At 36.4% G+C, this 12231-nt stretch overlaps 1 long non-coding RNA gene across 1 annotated transcript; it reads left to right on the top strand.

Moving 5' to 3' along the window:
- Nucleotides 1-765: 765 nt before the first annotated feature.
- LOC147582417 (uncharacterized) lies at nucleotides 766-11482 on the top strand. The gene is made up of 3 exons (XR_015248711.1): nucleotides 766-835; nucleotides 2654-2735; nucleotides 11218-11482. It is a non-coding gene; the product is annotated as an uncharacterized LOC147582417 (long non-coding RNA).
- Nucleotides 11483-12231: the final 749 nt, after the last annotated feature.

Raw genomic sequence — 12231 nt, 5'->3', positions numbered from 1 at the left:
CAAAAAAATTTCCTCTCCTAAAATTCAGAAGGTCTGACACATCTAGAATCTACTTTCCTGGATGACAATAATTAACGAGAAACATGTGGCCTCTGCACCATTTTAAATGGAACATTTATAAAATACATTTCTCATTTACCACTACTCCTGGCTGGTTTTATGTCTGACTTTCTTGTCACATTTGCATTGCCTCCATGTCTTTTGCAGGCATTTGAATAGCCAATTCGGCCTGGGAGGTTTATATCTGAAATCATTATCTACCCCTAACCCCCAAACCAGTGCTCCTCATTTTAATGTATATATGGATCCTGAGGAATCTTGTTAAAATGCAGATTTTTATTCAGTACATAGAGGTGTTGGGTTCCGAGAGTTTGGACTTCTAACATGCTCCTAGGTGATATGCTGAAGCTGTTGAAACATGAGCTACACATTAAATAGGAAGGCAGAGCTACATGTATCTAGGTGAAAACGAGATTCATGTGGAATTGCTCAATAGAATCAGGTTGATCCTACTATGAGGCAAAATAATGAGGTTGGGTCTGTGGCCTCGTGTCCTGACTCAGGGAGATAGATTTGAAGAATTCTCTGGAATAAGGTACTCTGAGCTATGCGAATGGAACGCAAAAGTGAGTACTACTGAAGGAAGGAGTGTCCTTAGGTACTAACGGTAGACTTGGCCTAGATCACAGGCATATATTCTGTCTTGACAATGGATTGACAGCACTAAGAGTTCTGGACTTTTAGGGAGAGTTCTAGAATGCATGGCACAGGTCGCAGAATATGGTAAATTGTGCCCTAAATGGTATAAGGCTCCATTGATAGAGAAATAGAGAAGGTATATAAATGTATTTTCTGTTTATCTGATTAATTGTGTTATAACTTAGAGAGCAGACAGAGTAATTTTAGGTATCTAATTGTTGTATGATTATTTCTAAATAATACTGAGTTTAGTCAGCAGCAGTACTGTTTACTACCATGTATTGAGTTACTGTCATGAAGAATCACAATGTTCTTGGTGATTACCTCTATATGTTGTGTCATGGATGGAGTATGTGTGTGTTGGGGGGAGGTTTGAAAAATTAGTGACTCACAGTATCATTCCCTTTTCTCAGTCTCTCTACCTCATTTCTTTCTTGCCTAAACTGACTTACATAAGAAACAGATGAAAAATAACACATGCAAAATGTGGTAGACAGAAAAGGAGAGGGGGAAATAAGGCAGAACACATGCCTGAATTTAGTTTGTGGAAAAACAGTGAAGAGAAATTATGGGGAGGGTTGTCGATATAAAATCAATTATTAATTATGTTTTGGAGAATAATCACTGCTCCTAACTTTGCTCTTCAGAGGAATTCAGAAGACATAATATAGTTATTCAAGGCTTTGAAGTTAGAACAACTTTTCTTCATATTATAACTAAGACATTATAGAACTTAAAGGAAGCAAAATCCAGTATAATTTTATTAATTAAATACCTAAAACATATTCTTACATATTGTGAATGCAAAATATATTTATTAATTAGCCATTGATTTAAGTTAACATTTTTTTATAACTGAGAGGTTTATGTAATGACTAATTTTTTGCATGCAACTTAGGATATTTGTGTTAAAGTTAAAAAATGAAATTATTTTTTTTTAATTTTTTTAAAAATTTTTTAATGTTTTTTTATTTATTTTTGAGACAGAGAGAAACAGAGCATGAATGGGGGAGGGGCAGAGAGAGAGGGAGACACAGAATCGGAAGCAGGCTCCAGGCTCTGAGCCATCAGCCCACAGCCTGACGCGGGGCTCGAACTCACGAACCGTGAGATCGTGACCTGAGCCGAAGTCGGACGCTCAACTGACTGAGCCACCCAGGCGCCCCAAAAAATGAAATTATTTTTAAATGTGGAGACCCTCAGTCCAGGGGTAGGCATGGTGTATATACCATCACAAAGGATTTCTCGATTCCATATGTCTGATGTTAATATACTGATCTCAAAACCACACCATAGAATTTAGGAGTTGGTTAAATTTTATATTATATATATGTATATATCTATATACATATATGTATATAGATATATACATATATGTATATAGATATATGTATATACATATATACATATATACGTATATCTATATACGTATATATGTATATATACATATACATATATACATATATCTATATACATATATACTACTTCATATTGGAAATATCTATAGATAATTTATAATTATAAAACTGATTCATAAATATACTACAAATGTAGAAAATGACCCAGTGCTGAAACACAAAAAGATTAACAAGATGAAAAATATTTTTGATTTTAATATACAGATTCTAGACAAATCAAGTAGTAAGTCTTATTGATAACAAGAAACAAGTGAGTATTTAGGACAAGTGAAGACACACAAATGCACACACACACACAATTTTTTGAATAAGATCTAGAAAGTAAAATAACATTTGCAGTTCATTATTAAACTTTTATCCAAAATGTCCTCCTTTAGAGACTTATGAGCAGAAGTCACAGAAACATTTTTAAAAAGTTAATAATAGCTAGAATATCTAAAGGGGTATTCACTGTTCCACCTGCACTGTATCATCCTTACAAGTCTTAACTATGTGAACACATAATCTGTGTTTCTTTCTCCTTAACTGACTGACAGATTTTGTTTTGAAGCATCCATAGTGAGATACTTCCAGGGAAGTGTGAACAACTTTGCAAGAAATAAATAGAGGAGAACTTGAGTAAGTGTCACAGGTAATTAAATCATTAGCCAAGTTTTAAGAATCTCATCCAGGGCAGAAATTATAGTCATGGCTTCTTTATTGTGGTGGAAGTTAATTGTGCCACTAGTAAAATGTCTGAAAGGGAGTTTCTAATGGTTCCTTGCCCAGCTCCAATCTCAAAATAGTTCATTTGTTTGTGTGCAGGAGCATGTAGAAAAGAAACATCAAAAACTTTACAGCTTATAAATAAATTCAAATTAAATGGATTATCTCCTTTTTAAGTTTTTACTACGTATTTTAAATTAAAAGAACGTTATGAGGTAGGAGAGAAACATGAAAATGTATGAGAAGTATATTGTTCTTGGTCACTTCTTTTGGAGAAGGCTTCCCAGTGATTTTTCCATAATATTCAAGCTCTTTGAGATGGCTTTTACAGAATCTCTCCTACAAAAGACAGCCAAGGTTCCCATCATTGCCATTTACTCAAGGATCATTTATTTTCCATCTTGTCTACTGTCTCCATTTCAATGTTATCACTGTTGAGTAAATTGTCCAAAAGCAACAATCTGTCATTCACCAAAAACAACTTCAACCCTCTCAGACATTTAGAGGGAATATATCTGGAGCACTATGGAATATAATTTGCAAAATGACATCGTGGCATCCTGAAATCTTTTGTTCACTTCATATGATAGGTCATTTCTCTGAAAGTAGTTATGTCATCACTGCATTGTGGCAGAGTTCCAAGAGCAGATCCTTATAGCTAGTTGAGGTCACTTGGCAAACCTGCTGACAATTCCTGGCCATGGTGAGATTCATCCCAGTGACGAAGTAAATATTCATTTGGAAACACAGACATTGAGCCCTACTGGCTAGGATATATTAAAAGAGTGCAAGTACCCATATAGAGTTCTACGATAAGATGAAATTTAATTTTTCCATATCCAAATAAATGACCATGGAACAATCATATAAATACTGAATGAATGATTGATTCATTAAATCATTTATTCCCTCAACCAAATTTATGGAGTGTCTTCTACACCACTGCATCAGATACAAAGGGAGAAGGTCAATGAATTAGTATCAAACAAATATCTTGCCTGTCAAGAGTTATGTAAGAAATGTGGAGGGATATTTAGCAAGAAATACAAAACAAATTCTAAGAAACTATTTAAATATAGATCAGGGAGGTGTGGTCTGGGTACCTTTTTCATTCCTGAATCATCTTGTGATCTCAAAGGTAACTATGCAAAGGCACCACACGTCACAGAATCCCCAGTGGTGGACATCTGTTACCTCTTGGTAGGGCTCCCTAAAAGGGGAATCTGGATTCTTTCAGGAAGTGGATCTGTCCACAAAAGCACGGGATGTCTCCCTGGGGAATGGAGGCCAAGACTTTTTATTTTACCACTATGTCCATGAAGAGGTTTGCTGTCAGAGGAGACCCTAAGTCAGTGAGAAACATGCGTATTTTGTGTAGTTGTTTGCTGCTTCCTTTCCCGATTTTCCCCTATGATTAAGGGATAAAATTTCACAATAAAATCAATATTTCAATCATAAAAAAACACCACAAACTTCCTCTATGACTGATCAAACTTGATAAATCCAGCCCCATCAACCCAATACCCACTGCAGACTTGCCTTCCTTGCACTACTGGGCCCCATACTCTCCTCCTCTGATGAAATTCACATTCTAAATTGCTCAACCGTTTAAAATTAATTAAGGAAGGCAAACTTGATTTGAAAGTATTTCAGTGGCCCACTAGTAAGCCCGCTCTTTTTATCTTAAGACATATCAACAATTCTGGAATGGATTTTTTTCTTTTTTTTTTTTTTTTTTTTTTTTTAGGAATCATGATCTAATTCATTCCTCTTTTGAAAAGGAAGACAGGCTAGTTAGTAGCAGGTAATTAGCACTGTTCATTTCTGATTTCATGTTCCAGAATTTTAAAATATATGCTTAATGGAGCATCTGACAGAATCAAGTTAGAAGATAGAAGGTGGTGGAGAAGACATACTGGAAGAGACAGTGGCATTTGACAAGTACTGCAAGCCAGTTAGAATGAGAGAGAAAGAGAAAAAGAGAAAAATAAAGAAAGGAAGGAAGGAAGGAAGGAAGAAAGAGAGAGAAAGGCAGGAGAGGACTGCTGGCCTAGTTAGACATTTTCAATTTCACTTTACTTGAAGGCATGAACAATCTAAATAAAAGGTAAGAGAGAAGATGTCACTTGGTTAGAAGTTAGACAAATCTTAGTAAGTCCAGACAATTAACCATTTGGGAAAGCTGTTTGCTTCATGAACATCAGTTTCCTAAGGTCTAAAAACAGTGATCAGTTGTTGTGAGGATTAAGTAAGATCATACGTGCACAACTATGTACTCATAATAGATCCATGACAAACATTTGAATCCTTCCTTGTTCCCCTTAGTGCAGACAGCTTGTTTTATCTAATTCTGAGACAATCACCACAAGGCCCCAAAATATTCCTATTAATTTTGCCCCTAAAAACCAAATCTATAGAATTCTGAACTGAATACACCATGGAAATACTTTCCAAATAATTTTTATCCTTGTACCTAATAGAATAACTTCTGAATGTATTCTCATGAATCTAGATTCTTTTATATTTTTTGTGTTTGTATTGGCAGATCAGTGGTGTGAGAAAACATATTGGAGCTTTGGGCAAAAGAAAAAAAATCAATAATACTGATCATATCTCCATTGTAATATCTCACTTATTGTTCATTTTTGCAATAATTTTGATTTGAAAAATGTTCTAATAAGTATTATTCTCTTGATGACTGAGTCTTTTGGAACCTCCTTAAATTGTATGCCTAACATAAATATCTGACTTGCCTTACCCTAGACCTGGCCCTGTGTGAGATGTTTTTAGATTCAGATTCAGATATTTTGTTTTTGTTACTTTACACTACATTTCAGGATGAACCTCACCAGAGTATATTCTGTGAAATTAGCAACAAGGATTGAGGTGAAAAAAAAATTACCACCAGAATATAAGTGGGATTAGTTTATCCTAACCAATAAGGTGGGATCCCTGGAATATTCTCCCTTTACTTTTATTATCTTCAGTGTGACTCCTTTGTGGTCTGCAGCCCAGTGTTTGAAGGCCCCTGAAGGTGTGTGCAGTGAAGGTGGTGCCACTGAAAAACCAGGCATCTCCTCTTTTTGTTAACACATGCCTAATGCTTCATGTTTTTTCTAACAATAAATTATGATTCATTGAACATTTATAACATATTGGGCATTAGAATATATGTTTTTCCCCACCTTGTTTAATTCTTTCAAAGAAGGCAATAGGAAATTATTACTAATAACATTATAAAAATGAGCATTTAACAGTTGAACAGATTTAACATTTACAGTGACAAATCTAAAATTCATAGTGACCAACCTATCAAAAGTTTGTTCTTTGAGTCAAGTCCCAAATATGTTAGCCTTGCTCAAGCAAAAGAAAATTGGAAGAAATGAGACAAATTAGAGTTGGTACTCTAAACTCTGGAAATAAGAATTAGACTACAGACTACTATGTCTATAATTAACAGATCTTATGATCCACACAATACCAGAAACAACATCCTAATTAGAGTATTACAACATTGGGGTGAAAAAAAACCAATGCAACAACAACACACACAACAAAGTAAAAGTGTAAGCGCTGAGAATAGAGAAAAAGACATGAGGCAAGGATATTATTGTAGAAGAGAAAAACTGGCCAGGTTCTAGGGAAATCCCAGGAGCTCATATTGGCAGAGGTTGGAGAATAGAACACTATGATTATTCTAGAAAAGATACAGGCAATTAATCAGATGGAGCTTGGCAAGCTGTCTGCTGATTAAAAGCCAAATAGAAAAGGGGCATAATTATCAGAGGGTAAGTAGATGATAAACCATCCTTGTTTACCTGGGACTGAGAAGATTTTTCCAGATATACGTTACACAGTGCTAAAAGCAGGACAATCCCAGGAAAACTGAGACAGTCTCAGGCAAGCCAGGATGATTGGCCACTCTAGAGTATATTAGAGGTCCTAAGTCTTAGCAATCGATACACAGAACTGGTGGAACTGGATGAGGCAAGCAAAGTCAAGTGTACTAGATTTGGAGATGGGAGGACAGGCAAGTCAACTGTAGGACGGGGCAGATTCAGAGATGGAAGCACAGACAAGAGCGTCAAAGGTCTTAGTCATTCAAAACTCCATTAGGCTAATTACGAGATAATACATGTACAAATGCTGCAAAGTAAATGGTAATGAATTTCATAACAGGAATAGAACAAGGGTTATGGGCATTGAGAGGGTAAAGAATTGCCATTTTCAATGAGATGAGAAAGGACACATTAAAACTGTGGTTTTAAGCATGTTTGGTTTGTTATTAAGCAGATTTGGAAGAAAGTCAGAAAAAGAAAATATGATATTAGAATGTACAGGAGATGTACAGGTTATACACTGGATTTGACTTTTCATTAGTAGAATTTGAAGGTGAAATAGAGTTTGTAGAAGACAGTATTTGGAATTAACTTTGGGATTTGTGTTTGATGTCAAGATAAACATTTCAGATTTTATTCATCAAACATCAATGAACCCATCATTTAAAAGATTTTGATCAGGGAAGTGGGCAATAATGCTGACCTATGCTTCCAAGGATTTTGTATCCACAATAGTGAACAGATAGATCTGGGATAGGAAGTCACTGGATACACAGAGTTCTTGCAAAAGACAGTAATAATTACACAGAAAATGAGAAGAGACAAAGGCTTGAAAGAACCAGAGAAGGATGAAAAGAATAGGATAGTGAAAGGATTAGATTTCAAGGCAGTGTGGCAAAATAAGATAAACTCAGACTTCAGAAATCGACAAGCTTTGGCTGATGTCTCTGATTCTCAGTTTACTGAGGATCTGATGAAATGGCCTGACATACTGACAATATAGCCTCAAGAAGAAATATCAACTGGGGCGCCTGGGTGGCGCAGTCGGTTAAGCGTCCGACTTCAACCAGGTCACGATCTCGCGGTCCGTGAGTTCGAGCCCCGCGTCAGGCTCTGGGCTGATGGCTCAGAGCCTGGAGCCTGTTTCCGATTCTGTGTCTCCCTCTCTCTCTGCCCCTCCCCCGTTCATGCTCTGTCTCTCTCTGTCACAAAAATAAATAAAAAAAAAAAAAAGAAGAAATCTCAACTATGCAAAGCCTCAGATCCTATACATAAAATATATATAATATGACCCATCAGAGGCCTTTTGTTAATTATCAAATATGACAATAAAGTCCATATTATAATACCCAGTACCTAGACCTTTAGTGAATGATGACTATAATACTATAAATAGAAATTGGTTAACTGATTGAAGATGGCAGTAAATTGTATAGAAATGTCAAAGATGTTTTCAAAATTTTAGAGTTATATGAGATTCCGCAAAAGTTCATAATATAGCTATTGAGGGTCTCTCTGTATAGTTGTAAATAACTTTCCTGGTTTCAAGCCCCATCTTCCCCACATTCTAGCTCTATAGACTTGAATATTCACCTAATTTTTCCAGTTATTATATGAGGTATACACACAGAAATTGTAAATATATATACATTTTTCATATATATATATATATATATATATAATTTCATTTACTAGTTGGTATATATCCTGCAAAATGCTCATATTCCTAAACTTTCTTAGGACGAGATTTTAGTATCAGGCATGTCAAAATGAAAAGAATCATTCTCTAAAGAAAATGACTCTCAATTTTGCAACATATAATAGGTTATCAATAAAGTTATGATGCAGTGCCTGAACGGATGGTACTGAATTAAACCGAGGAGATGCTCGGACAAGAAAGGCTGTACTGTGGGATGGGTATTCCCTTGGCAGGTTAATGGAGGATTCAGGGTTTAAGCATCAGCACGTAGCAGGATTCATTTGATGGGATTCTTAAATAGGAATGTGTTTGCAATACTCCATCCAACCTATTCCTTAGAGCGCAAGCACCTTGATCTGTGATAAAACCCTGTGGAGTCTTTCTCTTTTCTAGATTCATAAGCTGATTCTACTTATTGCTTGGAGATCCTGATGATGGGGATTTGCATGTTAAGGTGTTAAAGTGGGACCAAAAATTTTCCAGGAGCAGTCATGCGACACCAAAGTTGTAAAAACGTCTTGAATGATGGCAACTTAAAAGACCTAATGGTCCAGGCTAAATGGAAAATAAACCTGAATATAGTACAGAACCATTTCCAAGAAATGTTGGCTTTGAAGGAAGTTCATTTTGCATGCCACATTGGTCCTCTCTGAAGGTGATTTTTTTTTAAAAGAGGCAAACTGAGGACATCCTGTGCTTTCCACACAGACAATAGTAAAAACTGAGAATACCAGTGCTCACATTGGAATTTCCATAATGACTAGAGAATATATATCCATATGGCTTGGGAATGTCCCTCAGCCAATAACTCATAGAAGGAAATTATAAGTGCACTAAGGGGCATCGTTAACAATGATATTCTCTTAACCTTACAGCAATGTATTTCAGTTTATGGAACTTATACCAGCATTTACAGATCTTTGGGGAAAGTACTAAATATGGGTTTAATCACCATGGTTAGATATGTGAATGACCAGGCTGGTAAAACTGTTTTTGAGAGTATACTCCTTCTTTTAATTTCAACAGGTATTGGAAAAAGGGATCTGCATGGAATATTCATGCCTTGTATAAAGATATCTATCTAGTAAAGAAAATGAAAGGTGCTCTATAAGAATTCATTACCAATATGAATATATTAAGAAAACCAAATTGTTGGTTGCTAGCATAAAATTAATTGTGCTTTGTTAAAGTTGAATTCACAATACAATTGTGAAGACATTCATAAGATGGTAGGCATTTATTGGATACAACAGCTCAAGCTAACACATTTTTATGAGAGGTAGATATGATTCAATTATTTGCTGTTAAGTTACATTCCCTTCCCTCCTTCTGTGTCTAAAGCGGTTGCCTTAGCAACACAGGTGCCCAGATGACTCATCATGCATATTGTTTTGTCTTTTCCTCTGCTTTGATCTGTTCTCTAATATGTCAGGTTTAAAAAAAAGAGAGACTTTAAAAAATGCTTTGGGGACATTCATCAAGAAACGACCCTAGGAAAGGGGAGTTTTAGATACTTTTTTCTTCTCCCACCACATGCATTTAATCATATTAGTCATGCAATGTGGTCTGTATACCCTGCTCCATTCTCTATCCATCCTTCAATGTTTAGTTCATCTGGCTCTTCCATGAAGTTCCTTGGTACCATATTTGCTCAAATCTCTACTGCCCCTGAAGTTTTGTAACAATTCATAAGTGGACTATTGATCTGCCTTGTCCTGTGTTATTGTCTTTTTTTTTTAAATGTATGATAGTACTGGGGCGCCTGGGTGGCGCAGTCGGTTGGGCGTCCGACTTCAGCCAGGTCACGATCTCGCGGTCCATAAGTTCGAGCCCCGCGTCGGGCTCTGGGCTGATGGCTCAGAGCCTGGAGCCTGTTTCGGATTCTGTGTCTCCCTCTCTCTCTGCCCCTCCCCCATTCACGCTCTGTCTCTCTCTGTCCCAAAAATAAATAAACGTTGAAAAAAAAATTAAAAAAAAAATGTATGATAGTACTGAATAGGGCTATGATAGAAATAAGCAGTTTGAGATATGAGCACAAAGGAGGAAAATCTGACCCAGTAAAGCCAAAACCTGTTCAATACTGTGGTGCACAAAGGAATAGTTATCCTGGATGGAAACAGGCCATTATTGTACATGAGTTCTGCTCATATATATAAGCAAAAGATGTCCATTTTAATAATTTTCCTTGCTGGATAACATAAATGGTATCTAAAGTGTAGTAGGCACATTTGTCTAAATAATTTCAGCAGAGGTTATTGCCAGAAAAGGATTTTGGGGTCTGGACTTTACCTTTACTTACTACAACACACACAGCCTGAATTAAGTGGTTAATTTGTTGCTTATACATACATTATACAGAACCTACACTTAACAAAGGCATAGAGTGGATGGGTACCATTTTTAACATAGCTCTATTCCCTCTTAGCAATCACTTCTTCTCAACAAAGTTGCAGGACTTTCTGAGTTTTTGAATACGGCAATTTCTTTCTCATTACCAGCACCTTATGCCAACAATGCCTCTCTTTCCCCACTATCCCATGACTGTGTCATCCCCAGAGAGAAGTCAATCTTCACTACGGTGGCATGAATGTTGCTTGCCACATGTTTAGCACATTCTATCTCAGACATAGGACGTTTATATTTAATAAATGTCCAATGGCATAACTTGATGGTGTTATGGGGGATTTGTGGACAAAAGACATTTTGGAGCACACTAAATCATATAAACGTCTTTCTGTGGCACCATGTTTTCCTCTGCTACTAATCTGGCATTACAAGTGAAGAAATATCAATTGTCTAAGGTCAACTCAGTTTTGGAGAATGGAAATTTTGCATTTTTCTTTCTTTTCCTTCCTAGAAAGGATTGCTCCTCTCACATGGACCACACCAAGTACTCTTCCTAGGAGAATGAAACATCACTTAGGAGACTGAATTTAGATGGATTGAGAATTCACTTTATTAGAAGAAACACCTTCATTTTTCTCATTAGTAAATCTAACTAGACGGTGCTATGCAGTCATGATCATATTCATCTAGACCTCACATCTTTGCAATTCAGGACCAATGGGATGCATAAATATTACATGAATGTGTTCTAGTGGTAACTATAAAGAAACACAAATAATTCGGGGCGCCTGGGTGGCCCAGCCAGTTGAGCGTCCGGCTTCAGCTCATGTCATGATCTCACGGTTCGTGAGTTTGAGCCCTACATTGAGCTCTGTGCTGACAGCTCAGAGCCTGAAGCCTGATTCGGTTTCTGTGTCTCCCTCTCTCTCTGCTCCTTCCCACTCATGCTCTCTCTCTCTCTCTCCTTCAAAAATAAAAACATTAAAAAAAATTAAAAAAAGAAACACAAATACTTTGCCTAAATCAGCACATGAAACATACACTTTGTAGAAACCAATTCTTCAGTTAAAAAAAAAAAAGTGGTAGGTGGAGTCATGTTACTGTACTACTGATTAAGTCCCTTCAAATGCCTGAGATCTAACTCCCTTGTTCAATTTGTCAACTTGTCTCCCCAATACTCATTTTTGGTATTAAAAAAAAAAAACACATGACTTTTATTAAAATACTTGTCTATGATCCTTTATGGATGTCTTTAGGCTTTATTTTCCTTCTACTTCCTGTAAAGTGTGACATCTTAGCTCAGTGGAGGTATAAAGTAATTCAAGACTACTTGCCCTTCCCTTTCTCTACCTACTCATAGGAATGTGTTTGTACACCAAATATGATGTCACAGTCTAGTTCACAAAAAGATAATGATGTTAGAACTTAGTGCTATATCACGCTGTATTCTCTCCCTTAATGCTCCCAAGCACTGAGTGGGTGGTAAGAGGAGAGGTTAAGTGAGTATTGGAACATCAGACATTAG

Source organism: Puma concolor, chromosome A3 (genome assembly GCF_028749965.1).
Source record: "Puma concolor isolate L17-30 chromosome A3, mPumCon1.1.hap2, whole genome shotgun sequence".
Classification (NCBI taxonomy): domain Eukaryota; kingdom Metazoa; phylum Chordata; class Mammalia; order Carnivora; family Felidae; genus Puma; species Puma concolor.
This window is presented reverse-complemented; position numbering and strand designations above follow the sequence as displayed.